Source organism: Miniopterus schreibersii (assembly GCF_964146895.1).
Source record: "Miniopterus schreibersii genome assembly, chromosome: 11".
Classification (NCBI taxonomy): domain Eukaryota; kingdom Metazoa; phylum Chordata; class Mammalia; order Chiroptera; family Miniopteridae; genus Miniopterus; species Miniopterus schreibersii.
This window is the reverse complement of record NC_138111.1, coordinates 10,972,394-10,990,477: the sequence shown is the minus strand read 5'-3', so window position 1 is coordinate 10,990,477 and position 18,084 is coordinate 10,972,394.

The window sequence follows — 18,084 nt, the reverse complement described above, 5'->3', positions numbered from 1 at the left end:
GCTCGAGTCGAGGCCCCATGAACTCCAGGAATGGGGAGGCTGCAGGGCCCTGGAGCACTGGGGTGTCTCTCCTCGGAATTTGGGCAAAGTGGGAGAGGGGCTGGGGGGAGCTCCCCGGAGGTCACCGTGGTTAGGGTGAGGACACTGGTGAGACTGACCAGGCCGTGGCTGGCCGCAAAGGTGGAAGGTGGAGCCGGGCCTGGCCTTGAAGGTGTGGTCCTCGGAGCGCAGCTGAGACTTGCAGGAGGCTTTTAAGGCAGGAGCAGCGTGATCAGCGTTGCCCTTTAGAAAGCTCCCTAGAAAGGCAACCTCCCCCACCTGTGTCCCCTTGTGCTGGGAGCCTCCCTTGCGCACCCCGCCAGGCTGCCAGCATGCGCGGTAAGTGAGTGGCCAGCAGAGGGCTCACTCCTCTCACCCTCCTCCCTCCCCAGTGAGCCCCCAAAAGGAATTGAAAGCTCAGAAAAGAAGCAGGAGAAGGGTCTCTCCTTCATAATTGCTCCGATTGTTTTTTCCACTGATTTTTTTAGAGAGAGTGGGAGGGAGGAAGGGGGAAAGAGAGAGAGAGAGAGAGACATCAATCGGTTGCCTCTGCCCGGACCTGACCGGGGATCAAACCTGCTACTCAGGTACGTGCCCTTGACTGGGAAGCAAACCAGAGACGCTTCGGTGCGCAGGCCGGCACTCTAACCACCGCGCCACACCGGCCAGGCCTGTGTGCTTATCCCTTTCTCCATCGCCTCACTCAGGACACAGGGAACACCTGCCATTTGCCAGCTCCCATGCCACGCTGTACAGTTTGCAAAGCAGTTGTGATCATAACTTCAAAGGAATCCTCGTAGTCAGAGCTGAGCTTGAATCCCTAGTTTTCCAATTACCTAAGGATCTTGGTCTACTCGCTCAATTTTTCTGAGTATTCCTAAAAATGAAGCTGAAGAGGACCTTCCTGGGAGAGAATCTGTGATGATTTAAAAGAGAAAATGGACAGTGCCTGGCCGGGAGAAAATGCCAGCACAGGTTTGTCTCTGAAGATGTAAGACCTTTGTCCCAGCCGACTACCTGGGTGCAGTCCTCACGTCGTCCAGCAGATGGCAGTCTCCCCCGGCCTTAGGAGGATAGGAGGGCTCTCAACGCGGAGCTCCGGGTGAAAGCGGTGCTGTGGACCTGCGACGCCAACTGGGCTCCCAGGCTCGCAGAAACTTTCGAGAAAACACCCTCACATCCACTCTAATCCCCCTCCATAAGGGGCTCAAACCCTGCTCAGGGAGCAGCACGGTTCTCGCCTCCCCCTCTGCTGCACAAAGCCTCCTGTCAACAACGGCAAACCCTCTGGTTTGTCACCTCTTGCAAATCTATACTGGGTGGGGAACAGGGACGCGGGGACCGGGACAGGGCTTCTGGCCACATGTGCAACCCCCACTCAGATCCTGCAAGGACCTCCTGGCAAGGGCCATGACCACCCGTCTCTGGCATGTTTAACAGCAACCTTGTATTAATGCCCCACCACTAAGTTACTTTTGCTTTCTGCTCCCTACCCTGCTCCCTGCCGCTGGTTGTAAAGGTCACGCCCCTACTTTCCTGCTGTCTAATGCTTGTTGCTCTGGCTTGTCCCTGGCCCCTCGGAGACAAGACTTCTATTATCCTTTCCCACAGCTCAGCTCTCAAGCACAGAGTGAGGCACACCTGGAGCTGGGGACTAGCTCCTGTCGCCCTGGATATTTTTTATTTCTCTTCACCACTAAAACCTGGTTTAGATGGCGATCCCTCAGATTATCCTGAGCAGCTTGGGCAGCACTGAACATAAAGTCAAGGGCCCTGTGTCCCCAACGTTTGCCTCCTAGAGCCAGTCTATGCCCCCAAAGGGTTGTAGAGTGATCCTCTTGAAATGCTGAGTCAGGTCATCTCATTCTGCTGTGCAAAATCCTGCAAAGCTTGCCTCCCGGCTTAGCCCAAGGCCCAAGGTGTCCCAGTGGCCTTTGAAGACTTGGCCCTTATACTTCTGTGACCTCAATTCCTCTCTCAGGATGCTCTAGGTACACCGGCTGTCCTGCTGTTCGTCAAAACTGGCAAGCACTCGCCCACTTCAGACCTTGGAATGCTCGTTTCCCAGCACATGTGTGGCTCACTTTCATTTCCCTCGGGCACGCTCCCCATGTCTTACAGCCAAGGAGAGAGAAATCCAGCAGGGCATTTAAAGAGAAAACAGCATAAATACAAGTCATTTGAAAGATAGAACATGATATATGTCCAACCAAAATCACTTTTCCAGGGACTTTCCACACACATGGCCTCTTGGAGAGCATCTCCCAGATCTGAACAGGCCCTACTGCCCCACCATACCGAGAACCATCCTATCTCATAGATGTATGGGAAGTGAGCAAAATTAGCTGACCTTCCGCCTTGGCTGGTGTGACTCAGTTGGTTGGAGCATCGTTCCATGTACCAAAGGGTCATGGATTTAATTCCAAGGTCAGGGCACATACCCAGGCTGCAGGTTCGATACCCATCATATGGGAGGCAACTGATCAATTCTCACATAGATGTTTCTCCCTCTCCCTCTCCCTTTTTCTTCCTCTCTCTCTAAAATCAATTTTTTAAACATTAGCAGACCTCCCAAGCCTTTTATTTACATGCACTGACTTTAAAAATGTTACTAAAATGATAGGGACAGAGAGACTCAGAGAATATTTTCCAGGTATAAGAGGAACATCACTAAACTAGATTCACCTAGTTGTGGGTTCAAGAGCTTCTCCAAAAAAGGCCTCTGTTTCCTATTATAAACTGAGGCTGGATCATCCCCAGGGGCATTCGGCTTCCCTCTGTCTATATTTCCCCACACTCTGGCCCTCTAAGCAGTTAGCAGAGGAGAGAGGCAGTAGGCCCCAGGTGTGTGAAAGGGGTTTAGGAGAGACACACAGCGGACTCAGCTCGGGGAAGGCTGAGGACCACACTCCAGCTGGACACCTTTCAGGTGAGCCTCAGGGTCAGGCTTGGAAAGGCATCTATCTCCACCCAAAAGCTCACTCCAAGGTAGCAAAGGACTTTTAACTTGGTGCAATGCAGGGTTAGCTCCAGAGCAGGCTACAAATTCCATGAGGGTACAGGTGGTCCCACGGGGTTCACACTGCATCTCCAGGGCTGCACCCACAGTGCACAAAGCTCGAACACAGTAGCTGCACAGGTAGGAGTCCTTTATTAAGAAATTAACTTATAGTAACTGCCTGCAAGATATTGGGAAAGATTCAGAGGTCACAACAAAGCCCATTTAAAAAAAAAAAAAAATGCCCAGCGGGTGTGGCTCAGCCATTGAGCATCAACCTATGAACTGAGAGGTCACCAGTTCAATTCCTGGTCAGAGCACATGCCCAGATTTTCAGCTCCATTCCCAGTAGGTGGTGGGCAGGAGGCAGCCAATTAATGTTTCTCTCTCACTGATGTTTCTATCTCTCTCTCCCTCTCTCTTCCTCTCTCTCTAAAATCAATAAAAACATCGTTAAAAAAAAAAAAGAGTTGCACTCACTTAACAGATACTTTGTTAATATATTTGTCATCCTTGGAATGGCACGTATTTAGGCAATCCGGATAGTGAGAAGACTACAAACACCACCTCTCTAGAGAGAGAAAAGTGGGTAACAAGTAGGGACATAATCTCTGTCTCAAAATCTCTGAAGGACTGCCACGGAAGGGAGAGAGAAGACGTGTTCTGTTGGGTGACAGAGAGAAGAACTTGGATTCAATGGTGAAAGCTACTGGGGGACAAATTGCACTCAAGTAAGAAAAGGAATTCTAGAGACCAAAGCCATCCAAAGGACAAGCAGGCTGTCACAGAAGCAGTGAGCACCTGATACTGCAGGGTCCTTGGTCTTGGAGATTGAAAATGGTGCAGTCATGTCTCCTCCAGCCCTAAGATGGGCTTACTCTGCGCCTCTGGTTCAGTTAGTTGTTTCCTATGAGATGTCCAAATGTTTCTGCTCCAGGTTTTCAGGCTCAAGTGCAGAAAGGAAAAGAAATCGGGAAAGAGTTAAGACACCACAGAGCACAGATGTTACTCTTAAAAAGAATGTGGCCCCTTGAGGATATAGGAGGTGAAATAAAAGTGCTGAGTGTTCCTCTGCACAGACGGAGCCCTTCCTCCAGGGAACCAGCAAGCTGGCAAAACCCTGAACCTCCTAAAAATAGTAGGTTTCATTCATTTCTCCGAAGTGAGCTCCTTACAGAAAAAGAAATGTGCAGCTCCAACCATGACTAACTGCCAGAGAATCTCACTGCCTCCTGGGCCATGGGAACTAAATTTCACTTTCTAAACCTTCACTGAGGAGGCTGCAGGAGTCTCTACAAAGGAGATCTTATGTGGCAAAGAGCTACACGGTTATCAGCTCAGCTCCCATCTCAGTCACCACTTCATTCCCTCTCGCACTTCACCTAAACACCAGCTCAAATGGCTGAGTATACAGCAAATAATACATGTTTTCATAATAAAGTCTGGGGTCGATTATAACAAGACCACTAGACATGGAGCCAGGAGATCGACTCCCCAGACAGCCTGCGGGGGTGCTGGGGGCAGGTGTCATGTCCCAGAAGCTTCTCTCTGGCAGCACCAGGGGAGGGAGGTGAGGGAGGCCTCAGCGCGCCAAGACCAGAGCAATCACCCCGTGGCTCCGAGCTCCCGCTCCGCCTCAGGGCTCACTTGGTCGGGTGGAATAGCTTCCCGGGGCTGCAGACTGTTTAATCTATAAATCGGGAGGGATAATAGCCGCCCCGCGTGATTGCAGCCAGCTGATGATGTGTCCGAAGTCCCCCAGAGGGCGTCCGCCCTGCAGGAGGTGCTCAGCCAGTGGCGGGCCCCCTCTGCTGCCTAGGATCACAGGCCACGCGAAGCGAAGGATCAGGAGTGGGCCTGAGGATCAGTGAGGATCGGTGCCTGGAGGATCAGTGGGCGGGCCTGAGAAGAGTGCTCTCCGTTAATTCAGAAAGCAGCACAGGCCGGGGAATTGGTGAGCCTGAGCTCAGGTGGCTGCTCCACGGGAGAGCTGGGGCAGAGGGCGGAGAGGAAACCTAAGGTGCGAGTGTATCTCTGCTGGCTGCTTACGCTTGTGTCTGTCTTTCGTGGTTCAGGCCACGATTTCTACTTTGCCATTTCGGCTCCAAAAAGCAAAGTCCCCAGATCTTTTAGTGGAGTCACAGAAGTCACATCTGTTTTTGTTTGTTTCTTGTTTTGTGAATCCTGACCCAAGAATATTTTTTCATTGAATTTTCAGGGAGGGAGGGAGGGAGGGAGGAAGATCAAAACATCAATGTGAGAGAGACACACGTAGATTTGTTGCCTCCTGCACAAGCCCCGACAGGGCGGGGATTGAACCTGCAACCCAGGTTGGTGCCCTTGACCCAGGAATCGAACCCGAGACCCTTCGGTGCTCAGTCTGACGCTCTAACCACTTAGCCAAACGGGCTAGGGCAGAAGTCACACCTTTAACAGCCTTTCATCAGTAGAGCTACACAGACAGTAAACTGTGCTCACAGTGACTTATGCCTCAAGGAACCCGGTGCTGTGTTCTTACTGTGTCCGGTCCCCTGTCCCTGTGCCCGACGAGTTTACTGCTGCAGAGGGATGTGTGCTTGATGCCGTGATCTGGATGTGAAGTAGATGCCATCAATATGTGCCTCCCGCCTTCACTGCCAGGAGAGTAGGACAAATCCCTGGCCCGCTTTCTCCCACCCTCATGGCCCAGGTGTGTGCACAGTCTCTTCCTCCCAAGTCCTTCCACCGCCCCCTGCTCTCCCTTTCATCCCACTGGTTCCATGCTACTTTGTGCTTAATCCAAAAACTACTGCAAATCTTTCTGCGTAAAAGTAAGAAGCAAGAACATTAAAAACATGAAATTGTGCATAGAGTCCCCACTTGGACTCACCCAGTTTGAAAATAATACCTGACTTCCCTCCGTCAGATTCACCAGTGAGGGGCGGGAGCTCTAGGGGGGTGTCCCAGGCTCCTCTCCTTCCGCAGGACAATCCCGAAGCACCTTGGCCATGCTTCTCACAGGAGCCCAGCGGGAGGGAACCGGACACAGCACACACTGGCCTCTCCTCCCTCTGTCTCCCCTGCCCACACCCTCAGTCCTGCGTGCTGGGATCACCTCCCAAGCCCTTGTCTCAGGCTCTGCTCTAGGCCTGATAAGCTGCGGGGGAAGCCTATTGTGGTTATAGTGAGAATCAGAAGTGCTCCATAAGATCACATCCCTGAGGTCGATAACAGCCCACCAGTGAATGGTCACGGAAAAGCTGTAGATTTCAGACTTCGCCGCCTAGGTGCTCAGGATGGAAGAGCCCAGGCTGGGAATCCAGCCAAGGCCTCAGGTGATGGCAGTGGCTGGGGATCCGGCCTCACCCGGGCTAGAAGGAGTCTTTGAGCCTCTGCTAAGCCAGCTAAGATTCAGGGGGAAAATTGGGATGGGCAGAAAAGGGACACTGAGGCAAAAGGCTGCTCACCGAAATGGGGCCACTGGGAAGCCACAGGGGAAGTTCTGAGTCAACCCTTATGCAAGTGCCCGGCAGTCATCTCGAGCACATGGGATATGGCATGAAAATAACCGCAGCTTTCCTGAGCGCTGCTTGTTTTCAATCTGCTAAGCAGTTTTCATAATGAGCTCATTTAGTTGTCAAAACAACCACATAAGTCATTCTCCTTATTTTATAGAGAAAAGTGAGCCCACTGAGCACCAGAACCAAGACCCTGGTCCAGAGTCGCAGGGTTCCTAATCCCATGCTCCAGCCAACCCACTACTCCACCAGGGTCCAGCGGTGCCACAGCCCAAGTTCAAGGCCAGTAGCTGACCACGCAGATGTGGGCTTCCTGGCTGCTGGCCCGAGGGGCTAGGAGAGGTAGGAGCCGATTCTCAGTGTCAAAGTGCACCCCAGCCTGGGTCACCAGCATCGTCTGGAGAGAGGGGCTTCCTGTGCCTGAGCCTCCTGGCGACAGTGACCCTGTCCCGGGCTGTCCTCCACTCCTGAAAAACGTTTCTCAGATTTGTCATCCACATTCAGGGCCCGAAGGGAAAGGACTCCGGGTTGGGGTGGGCAGGCTGCAGGGCACTTACAAACATTTTCCAGGGCTTGAAGTCACAACGCTGAGGGAGGGCAGAGCAGGCTGCGTGACTCCCATTTCAGAGAGCAGCGCACGGGTCCGAGATGCTGAGAGGCAGGAAGGACAGTGCGGTAGAAATCCCAGCCACTGGCCGTGGAGCCCGGAGTGCCCGCCCTGGACCACGATGTGAGCAAGCAGTTCCTTTTTAGTTTCGCCACGGAGCGAATGGAGTTGCGTGTGCAGCAGCAGGCCAGCCCTGGGCAGCGCAGGCCCTCTCAGGCAGGGCGCTCCCAGGCCGACTGCCCTGAGCGCACGGCCCTTGGATGTCCGTTCCAGGTCCGAGTCTCGCCCGTGCCCTTCTTTGCTACCCCCGCAATCAGTGAGATGGCAAAGCCATACACCACTCAGCTTTCCTCCTTGTTAGAGAAGGACCAGCCCCGTCAGATAACCCGAAAGCCAGATGGAAGGGCACCAGACCTGGGCACAGGAGACCCGGTGCCGGCCTCGGCTTGGCTTCTGCTTCACTGGGGCGTGTTTCTTCCGCTCCTTGGTCTGGCTTTCCCATCTCTAGAATCATGGGCTACCCCACTGATACAAAGCATCCTGCTAACGCTTTGGGATCCTAATGTCGACTCAAGGCCCGAGATAGAAAGGTGTGAGTTAATGAGTCAAAGCTGCGGGATAATTAATGCAGGTGAATTCCAGCAGGCTGAGGGAAGGGAGGTTTCACTGAAGGAAGAGAACTGCCGAAGCTGATGTCATGTTTATGGAGGCAAAAGATCAGGCTGTTCCATAAAAGCGAATCCCACTGTTTGAGACAGAGCGGAAGAGAGTGGAGTGGCCACAGGCTCTGGATTTGCACAGGCCTGGGTTCAAGTCCCACCTTCACTCTTAACTGGCTGTGTGATGACAGGAATTCACTTCACCTTTCTCAGCCTCGTTTTATCCCCCGTCAAATGGTGCATCTCGGAAAGTTGTGGCAATTAAACAAGATAGTGCTAGTAACACACATTTCAAGTCGTGCTAGGAAATTCCCTTGGCCAATCATGCAAGACTGAGAGAGGAAGCCGGCTTGGGAAAGCAGGGGGAGGGATGAGGGCATTTCACTCATTGATGTATCTATTTATTTATCTCAACATTATGTGTCAGGCACACACAGAGACGGAAAAAACACAGCCCTGACCTCAAGGAATTCCGCCTCTAGGTGGAAAGAGCTCCTAGTGTGATGGCTACCTCACACCTGTGCAATAAAACCAGCACTCCCTCTTCTAGAAGCTCGGGGAAATGTGCAGAGATGACCGCTGAGATTCTGGCTATCGGTATAAAAATTAGGGAAAAATTAAATGTCCATCAATAGAAAAGCAAATACATTATAGCAGATGACTAACTAGAATCATTAACATGAAGTCTCGTTAAGATTGAGTGAAAATGGAGTCTTCAGATTATGTACACAGCTGGGTACATTTAATTTGATTTTAAAAACATGTGCAAAATAATTTGTATTTTCCGTGGATGTGTGCATCTGTGTGTATGAAAGTATTTTTTTAATGGAATGGAAGAACCCACCTCAAACTCATGAACCTGGCTGCTTCTGGGGAAGCTGGGAAGAAAATGGGCGAAGGGCTGAAGGGCAAAGGGGACAGTGATTTCATCTATAACATTTCACTCATGTTTAAAAAGACTAGAAACAAATATGACACATTAACTTGGATAGTGGCATTATATGTGATATTATCCTTAATACCTCTGTGCATTTTTTAAATTTCTCAAGATAAAAGGATAGCCATGTGTTGTGCAAAGAATGATGAAGGTGCCCCTCCCTTAGTTAGCCTAAGTTGGCCTTAGAGTGAATGGTTGAAGGCCATGGTCAGAGGGTGGGAGTGAGGCTGGCCAGAGTTAGCCAGTGGGGTGGAGAAAAGATCCAATTTATGAAAGGATGGTTTCCTGCCTGCCATCCCCAACTCCTATCCAAGGTGGTACCTAGGTGTCCTTTATGCAACCTTAGGATGGAAGCAAAACACTGGGGATGAGGGGCACAAAGCCAGTTGGATGTTGGTGTCAGAAGTAATGCCTGGACCCACCTAAATGCGGACTGACCAAGTGAAGTCTGCTGACCAAGTGAAGGGAGGTCTGCTGAGTTGCTCTCTTTCTCTGTGCTTGGGTGAAGCCCAGGTGCTCTCTGGCTAACTCAGCCCCACCACCTCCAGACCTTTCGTAGGGCTGTTAAGAATCCATTCTGCCTCAGCCCAAATGGTTTGTCATCTCTGCAGCCTTCTCTACAGAACCGCCTTGGTCCTGCTATGATGGACCTTCTAACCGGTACTCCAGCCCAGCACCCAGCTGTCCACAGCACACAGGAGAGGAGAGCAGCCTGAGAGGGCGAAACCTCTAAGCCTCCCTCAGCCTCATAGATGCTACACTGCCACATTTATTTTGAGACGGCTGCCCTGACATTAACAGGACATCCTGTGGGGTAGCTCTGCCTGGAAGCTCCCCAAGCAGAGAGTAGAAGCAATAGATGTTTCTTTCATTTGTCTAAAGTACTTCTCTTTTCTTGGTCAACTGACTTCATAGGATGATTCAGTCCCCTCTCCTTCCTTCCAAGTCTTTTCCTTTTCATAAAACCGTAGGCTGGTGAAATGGTTAAATTTATGTGTTAATTTGGCTAGGCCATGGTACCCAGATATTTGATCAAACATGTCTGGGTATTGCCGTCAAGGTATTTTTTAGATGAGATTAACATTTAAATCAGTAAACTGAGTAAAGCAGATTGCCCTTCATAATGTGGGTGGGCCTCATCCAATCAGTTGAAGGCCTGAAGGAAAAGACTGACCTCCCTTCAAAGAAGAGAAAACTTCCAGAAGACTGTCTTCAGACTCAAGCTACAACATCACCTCTTCCTTGGGTCTCTAGCCTGCTGGTCATCCTTTTCTTCTCTATAAGGCCCAGTTTGCAAGGCGATGGTCTTATTTAGGAAGACAAGTAACTATCCTCTGGGATAATAAACTTGAAGGAGGTAGGAGGCTGCAGGGAAAGCATAGCTTAAAAAGAGAAACTTACATTTGTTATTAAAATCTTTATCACCATTATACTGTGTGATCTTGGACAAGTCTTTTCACATCTCTGGGCTTCCATTTGTCTCACAAAGTTGCTCAACTAATCAAGATTTCATTGTTATCATTAATAGTAGTACTCACTTTTGGAGATGCCACCGTGCACCAGTCACAATGCAAAGTTCAACTAGGCTTGCGAGAAGCAGAGTTTGAAGTTTTGCAGAGGTGGGGTTTGAATGATAAGTCAGAGTTCAGAGGCCGCAGTTGGGGTTGTACAGGGTGGATGTGCACAGCTGAGTCTGAGATGCCAAATCGTGGCTGGGCTCTAAGATCCAGGCGGAGGGTAGAGTTGGGACGAGCATGTGGTCAGCGATGACAAGACCAGTGATTCGGGGGCAGTAGGATGACAGTTGAAAGACAGAGAGTAATGATGGTTATTTCTTCCCATGTCTCTTAAACCAAACGATGCAATCCTAGTAAGTTTGTCTCTGATAAAAAAAAAAATACCTATATTGAAGCCTGGTTTCTCTTCTGTCCTACCAGGTAAGGAGAGAATGTTCTAACAACTTCACCCATAGCATCCGAGGAGGATGGGAAATTCCCCTGGAAGCCCAGAATAAGCTGAGGCCAAACTCTGGGCTTTTTCTGAGCAAACAGTTTGAGAGAAACCAAAGTGATGATGCCGTGGAAGAGACACCGGGGCTGTCCCTATGCACAGAAGCAAGGCTGATGAAAACACAGGGATTAGTACAGATGAATCATTGCCAGTCCTCTCCCTGAGAGCATTTGCTGGTGGCAACCCAATAAATACCAGCTCTCTGAAAGCGCTGACAAGTCACCCACTGGGCCTGGGAGTCAGAGATGGCTTCCGAACTCGGTGGGAGGAGAGAGCGGGGAGCGGAGACACGGGGGCGTGCCCCCCGTCCAGAATTCATGTTCTTCCTTTTGGTAAGATAACTTCCTACTCTTTCTGAAGTGTGGGTGACTCTAGAATCTAGATGAATGGGGCCCGCAATCCTGACCTTCCGCGCCTGCCGCGTGGGTGGTAATTCATGTCCCTCTATGACATCTGCCCTTGACAGCAAGGAGCAGGATGCTCTACCCGCTAGGAGGCAAGAGGGCAGCTGCCTTGCTTTTGGTTATTGACAGTGAGGGTGACCTGAAGGTCTCCGGGCGACACTCCGTTCAGCATCTCCACCATGCAGGTGGATAAACAAACCTGCACAAGGGATGAAACATGCCGAGCTAAATACACACATGCACACAGCAGAATGGGAATGACTAAAGCTGGGGGAACCTAAACATCGGTGCGTTCTATCAATCTTAAATCCCGGCCTCAATATTCTATCCTACTATAGTTTTGCAAAATATTACCACTGGGGGAGACTGGGGAAAGGGTACACAGAATCCCTCTGTGTCATTTGTTTCTATAAAAACAGGCTTATTGAGATCTGATTCACATACCATACAGCTCACTTGTGTAAAGTGTGCAAGTCGGTGGCTGTTGGTATATTCAGAGTTGTGCATCCATCCCCACAATGTGGGAGCATATTTATTATCCCCAAAAGAAACCCCAATCGTTTACCTATCACTCCCAAATTGCACCCCCCTCCAAGCCCTAGGTAACCACTAATCTACTTTCTGTCTCTGTAGATTTGCCTGTTGGGATATTTTATATAAATGAAACCATGCAGCAGGTGGCCTTTTGTGACTAGCTTCCTCCACTTAGCGTTTATTCGAGCATGTATCGATATTTCATTTATTTTCATTGATGAACAATATTCTGTTGTGTGGATACACCATGTTTCGTTTGTCTCATCAGTTGATGGACATCGGGGTTGTTTCTCTTTTTTGGCTCTCATGGGTAATACTACTATGGATACTCATGTACAAGTTTCTGGGTGGACAGATGTTTTCAGTTCTCTTGAGTGTATACCTAGGGGTGAACTCTATGTTTACCTTTTTTACAAGCTGCCAGACTGTTTTTCAAAGCAGGTGTGTCATTTGCAGTCCTACCAGCGGTGTGTGAGGGTTCCAATTTCTCCACAGCCTCACCAACACTCATGATCATCTCTCCTTTTAAATTACAGCCATTCTAGTTGATGCGAAGTGGTATCTCATTGTGGTTTTCATTTGCATTTCCCTGATGGCTATTGAGGCTGAACATCTTTTCAATTGGCCATTTGTGTGTTTTCTTTGGAGAAATAAATGTCAATTCAAATCCTTTACCCACTTGTTAACTGGGTTATTCATCTTTTTACTGTGGATCTCTGTATTGTGACTTACAATTGCATATGAATCTACAATTATCCCAATACAAATTTTAACTTAAAAAAAGGACAGTGGGGAAAACTAAAAAGAAATTCGGGGGGGAGAAATGAAGCAATATTTCACCAAAGAGGGCAACCAAATACATAAAAAGATGTTCAGTAACATTAACCATTAAGGAAAAGCAAATTAAAACCACAATGAGAGAGAACTACACACCTATCAAAATGGGTAAAATAAAAATTAGTGACAAAACCAAACGTTGTTGAGGGTGGGGAGAAACGGGGTCACTCATATATTCCTGGGGGGAGCGTAAGATAGTACAGCCAGTCTGGAAAACAGCCTGGCAGGTTCTTACACAAATAAGCACGCATCTACCACACAGCCCAGCAAGGACACTTTGGGGCATTTATCCCAGAGAAATGAAGAGTTATGTTCACACCAACGCCTGAACCCCATCGTTCATAGCAGCTTTATTCGTAAGAGCCCCAAAGTGGAACAACCCAGATACCGTTCAGTAGCTGGACATCTGATGAAACGAACTGTGGGGCCTCCACACCACGGCTCGGCGATAAAGTGGAACCAGCCGCCGATGTGCTGAACGACTTGCACGAGTCTCCAGAGAATTAAGCTGAGTGAAAAAAACAACAGCATCATCCAAAAGTTAAACACTATACGATTCCATTTATGTAACATCTTTCTCAAATGACAAAATTTACAGAAATGGAGAACAGGTTAGCAGTTGCCAGGAGTCGGGATGGGACGGGAGCAGGACAGGGAGGCGGGTGCGAGTATAAAAGGGCGACGCCGGGGATAGATCTACGGACATGGCCTGGACCCCGACCGTGCCGACGTCAGTGCCCTCGGTGTGATTTGGTTACGTGGTTTTGCACCGTGACACCAATGGGAGAACACAGCAGATCTCTTGCACCTCCCTGTAGCTTTTCTTACAATAGTGAATCTGCAATGATCTCGAAATAAAAGTTTAATTTTAAAAAAAGAAAAAGGCAGTGACTTCATGGATCTACTTATAGGTCTTTCGATGATAAATTTTGTGATTTGGGTCAAACCAACATTGTCAGTTTTCCACCTGTCAAATGGCGATAGTGTCTACTCATATGACTGTGATAGGGGTCAGATGAAAATACAAGTGAAAGTCTGTATCTAACAAAGCAATTACTGCTGCAATCACAACGATTAACAGATATTCTCTGCCCTCAGTGTGCATCCCTTAGTGGGGGATTATTTTATTTTATAATAAAATATAATATTATTTTATTTTTCCACTGATGATGCAGCCACAGTGAGGAAGGTGCCAGAATGCGCTAATTCCTACTCAGACGGGAGCAGCAGGTGATTGCTCACACGGAAGCCTCTGAAGAGGCTCAGGATTGGAAGGAAACAGGACAAGAGCTGGGCGCCCCTCGAGGCCTCTCAGACAGAAGGGGCAGGAGATAGGCCACGCTGCAACCAGGCCACGAGTTTTATGGACTTGTGGTACCTGGAAGTGAGGTCTTTTGACCTACTTGCCTGGGTATAACTTTGCTCTTAACCTGTGGCCTTGAGAAGGCCACTTGTCCCTGCCCGTGGAACAGGATTAAGCCACCTCCCTCCCTTACAAAGCTGGTGTGAGGACCACCCTCGAGGGAGAACGCATTGTTTCCCAAACTCTAGTCTCTCCTGCACCCGTGTCCTCCTTTCTACCAAAGTCACTTAAGCACCACAGTTGTCACTCATTTACTATTTTTTCTTTAAACCAACCCTCTTCTTTACTCAAATAACCTTATTTGTTAAAGGAAACAACAGCAGATGTCCATTTGTTCACATTTTAACATCTTTGAAAGCTTCCAGCTTCTTACAGTCAATGGTGCATGATTGTTTGATTAGGAAATTATTTTTCCGTCTTACTAGAATATATGATGATAATGTTTTATAATCAGTAACATTTTAGATTCTACTAGATATGGAATGTCATCTCTTTGAGTAGAAAGCCAGGGTTGCTTATTAAAAGTAGAAGGAACCATTTAAATGCACATATTTTATTAAATTACGTTTATTATGCATTTCCAACATAATTAAATTTCAGCTAGTGTGCCTCTTGCAAATATGTTAGCCTAAAGCCTGCTCCTCAGCTATTAAAAAAGGGAAGTTTAAGCAAGCAAAGAGGGTTAGCAATGAGTTACTAGCACCAAACGGATGGAACCTTCATGATGCAATATAGTGTATCATTCCACGTTAGTGACAGTCACACGATGCAGCACCTAAAACTGCCTCATTGGCAGCCCGTGTCTGCCTTTGAAAAGCACTGGGGAAAAGCGACAAGTGTCCCAGGGGACAAGACCAGGCCGCTGCTCTGGACATTAGAGGCGATACGCTGGAGGAGGAGTGTGCTGGTTCCACACTGAGACATAATGTAGCAGCTACAAATGTCCGCCAGAAGTACATCCATTCATTTGGACAGAGTCTTCAAATAAGATGGGGCGTGCAGGAAAAAGAAACTGACTGAGATCTCTATCACAGCACCATCTGGGTAAATTAAAAGTGTTCGCCTTCACCATCAACACTACACATTTTCAAAAATGTACACATCTCCTCCTGAGGGAGAGAATGGGAGAAGGGACCAAGTGTGCAGGGAAGAAACATAATATTCATAAGCTAAAAGCAAAGTAAGAGAAGCTGCTCGGAGCAATGATGATGCTGTGCCCTGAGGCGAAGTATTGGAGTAACAACTATCTGCGTAGAAAATGTGTATATAGATGCAAAGCTCCTACCAGCATCATCTAAGTAGGCAGGAGGTCCCCAATGAATAGCAATCGCTTGCCTTCAGGGTTATCTACAAAGGATCTTCCAGCGTCTTCAAGAATTCCATATGGTACTGAATTTCCAGTGACCATCCCTAGTTCGATGTCAACATCCCCTTAGCAGTCCCCTCTGGTCCTGGTCCCCCATCCCTACCCACACACACACACACCTCACACTACTCTAGTTCAGGACGACCCACCACCAATAACCGCCCATCCCCAATCACCATAGGGCACCTGAAGCCGAGCTGCCTGCCCTGAAGCAAGGCTCACAGAGCCCAGTGGACGTGGCATGGGGATCGAGTCCCGCCATCCCGTCGGAGGGATAGCAACAGAGGCCAGAGAGGGGCAGACACTGGATGGAGTCGCACAGTGAGTAACAGGCAGGTGCACAGCTAGAACCAGTTCGTTTTTCCTCTCACATGTGCATACCCCTCACCCCCCGTCAGCAGTGCCCTTTATCCGACCTACCAGCATAAACCAGCGGCAAGGCCGCTGAGGCAGAATTTCCACCCTTGAAGGGGCAAGCAGCTGTGTCGAGGGCGCTGCTCACCAGCCACTGGGGGACTGAGACATCAGGTCAGGAAATCACCAGGATGGACTCGAGTGCCCTGGCAGATGAGACAGAAGTGATAAAGCCCCTGGTGTCATCTCTTAACGCCATTATCACTGAAGATGATCTGTTCCCTGGAAGATGAGCTGTCGAGCCAGGCCTGCCGGCTGCTTAGCATCTCTGTCCAGAGAGGGTGGGTGGCAGATGCCAAAAAAGTGGTGGTCGGGGTTGGGGTCAGGGACATAAGCCATTTTATGAGAACTGTCTCACAGTCCCAAAGTGCACACTATTATCTCCGTTTTACAGATACGAAGAGACTCAGAAAGGCTGAGTAACTTCCCAAAATTCATAAAGCAAATACGGGCCGAATAAGGGTTTCAACAGAGCGTGACTGTCTCCAACGCCTAGTCCCCTTACGCCCCCACCCAGGGCTTCCTTTGACACCAAGGAAATGAGGAGGTGTAGGAAAGAGAGAGCTCAGCTGCGCAAGGGGGTGCATCCGGGAGGATTTCGTGTGCCTCCGCCGCCTAACGCAGGTCTCGCATGAAGGACAGGACTCCCACAGGCGGACGGGGGCGGCGGTTGGGGGGCAGGACGTGCATGCAGCAGGCGCCGCTGGGAGAGCTCAGAGGTTGCGTGAGACCTTCCCTGACATGTGAAGTGGGACACAGGTCAAGGTGAAGGACGGCTCTGTACAGACATCGGGGGGAGGGGCCCGCAGTGGACCGCGGCGGGCTCTGCAGAGTCCATGGAAGGATTTGAAGGTGGGGCATGGCTAGAGGGTTCCCCATGCTCCCCGCAGCCTCTGTGGCTGAGAGCTGGAGGGAAGGGACAGGAACACAGGTTTTGGGCCAAACCGACTTGAATTTGAGTCCTAACCCTGCCATGAATTAGCTGCACTCCTGGGCGAGAGGCCTATCCTCACAGATAAAACTCAGAGCAGGCCTGGCACATGGGAAATGCTCAACAGGAGTTACTAATGGTGGAGAAATTAATGATGACAACATTGAAGGGGGAGGGGGAGGGGGAGGGGGAGGAGGGCGGGGAGGAGAATTTGTGGTGGAGGGGAGGGTTCCATGAGTCAGGACTCAACTGAAGAGTAAGGGGTCAGTATGTCTGTCCAGCTAGCAGGATTCAGAGAAAGGTCTGGAGACATGGTCAGGAATCTCTCTCCACGGCCAAGAAGACTCTTGCCCTCTGCTTTGTCTGTTCTGTGACCATTCTGGTACCTTGCTGGATACATTAAAAAAAAGTAATTAACATGTATTGAGAAACCCCACATGCTGATCACCATGCGAGGCACCAGAGGCCCTAAAATGTATTAGACCATGCCTGCCCTCAAAAAGTGTACAGTCCAGTGGGTGGGGCAGGGAGGGGCACAGACATAAAATCAATGACCTAAAGCAGAAAAGCCCACCGCCTGACTAGGCTGAGGTCAAGTGAAGAGCTGGGGGCTGGGGGCTGGGGTGGGGGCTGGGGGTGGGGTGGAGGTGGGGAATGGGGAAGGGAGGAATCCAGGAAGAGAGCCCAGAGGCTTAGACCCACCGAACCTGAGAGAAGACTAGAAAACCAAGTCTAAAAGAACAGAAACCTGGCAGTTCCCAAGTTCTAGGTAGTAGGAAATAGCAAATCGTTTTGTGCATGCCTTGGAATGAATGCACCCCAACCCTTTTATCATCTTTGTCTCTTTTGCCCAGGATTCAGAGTTCTGAAGGTCTATTCTTTGGTTTCATGAAGGCGGGACACCAAGATCTTCCATCGTAGGAGGAAGTTCATTTCCAGAGAGAAAATTCAGTCAGTGTTGCCCAACATGGGGAAAAGATATTGATGATCAAAAAGAAATGTGTCAACTCTGTCTCGAGCAGGTACAGTTACTTTACCACCCTTTCCCCTCAGATTTGGTTCAAAGAGACAAAGTGCCCGGTTTAAAATCCCCCTCCTTGCTCCCACATATCTTTGCAACTAGGAGTAGATCCTAGAGTAAGAAAGATCCAGTTCTGGCCAATGAGATGCAGGCAGAATAGAATGGGTGGGGCTCTGGGTAACCCCTTTAGTGCTTGGTCCTTCCCTTTTTTGCACCTGAAAATAGTCGTGATGCCTGGAGCAGCAGCAGCCACTCTGTGACCTGAAACTGAAAGCAGTCTTCTAGGGCTGGAGACAGGATGGTAGAAAGAAGACACCTGGGTCCTCAATGACTTTGTAAAACTTACTTCATAGAGAGACAGATTGAAACTCAAGCAGTCAGACCTACATGACAATTAGTTTCACAAGTGTTTGTGGTAGGGGTTTGGGAAATGGTGGTCTCCTTTCATTGGAGTTTAGCTATCAAAT